General features: G+C 52.9%; 1 pseudogene across 1 annotated transcript in view; it reads right to left on the reverse strand.

Annotated features, from left to right (window-relative positions):
• Positions 1-358: 358 nt before the first annotated feature.
• LOC105510762 overlaps positions 359-859 on the reverse strand; it is a 6,709-nt pseudogene continuing 6,208 nt past the window's right edge. The window contains exon 2 of the transcript XR_001001610.1: positions 359-735. The product of XR_001001610.1 is annotated as an uncharacterized LOC105510762 (transcript). The remainder of the gene's footprint in view (positions 736-859) is intronic.

Consider the following 859-nt stretch of genomic DNA (forward strand, 5'->3'; position numbering starts at 1 on the left):
GTGGGGACTCAAAAGAGGTTACTCAAGATCCGCTGAGTGGAAGTGAGGACAGACCCAGAGACACGGGGGGTAGGGGGTTCAAACCAGGAAGGCTCAGACCCTGACCTCCTCCTAGGCCCCTCCAGAACTTGAGTTTTTTTCTGACCCGGAAGTGGATTTCACCGACGGAAAAGAAGTTCAATATTTTTGGTCCAGCCCAGTAAGCTGCTCCCGTCGCCCAGCGTTCCACACCCCTGCAGATGTCACAATCCCTACTCCCGCTAACCTGACAAGGGAGCTATGCATTGCCTAGAGAAGGTCCTTGGCCTGCAACCTCGTGATGGGGTCCAGGGTCTGTGTCCATTTCTGGTTAAAATTGCTCTAAGGCTGGTCGCTGTCTTGGCCTTCCCTGCTTCCTCTCTGTTCACTTCTCCCCTCCTCAGCCCATATGAAGCTTTTACTCAGGAGATGGATTATCGCCCCTCTTGGAACATCAAGGACACCACCAGGACACCGCACTGTCTCCCTGACCCTGGGCTTCTGCAGACCTCAGTCTTCTCCTGAGGTCCCCTCACTCCCTACCTCATTTTTTCCATCCTTCTTGGGTCTGGGTCTGCTACACCTCAGGCTTCTTATTCACCGTCACAGACAGAGGCAGGCCCCTTCATCCTTGGGCTCCGACCACAGTTCACCTGCTGCAGGACACTCAGTGGCTTTCAGTAGTTCATCCAGACATCCAGTTGGAAGTGGGATTTCCTGGAAGGAAAGCAGGACCCCAGAATTACACTGAATTGTAACACAAGAGCTGAGATTCCCCTTCTGCATGGGACATTAAGCTGCAAACACTACATAGGCACTTAATGCTCAGCTGCCCTTTTAA

This window comes from Colobus angolensis, unplaced genomic scaffold, assembly GCF_000951035.1.
Source record: "Colobus angolensis palliatus isolate OR3802 unplaced genomic scaffold, Cang.pa_1.0 Scaffold1017, whole genome shotgun sequence".
Classification (NCBI taxonomy): domain Eukaryota; kingdom Metazoa; phylum Chordata; class Mammalia; order Primates; family Cercopithecidae; genus Colobus; species Colobus angolensis.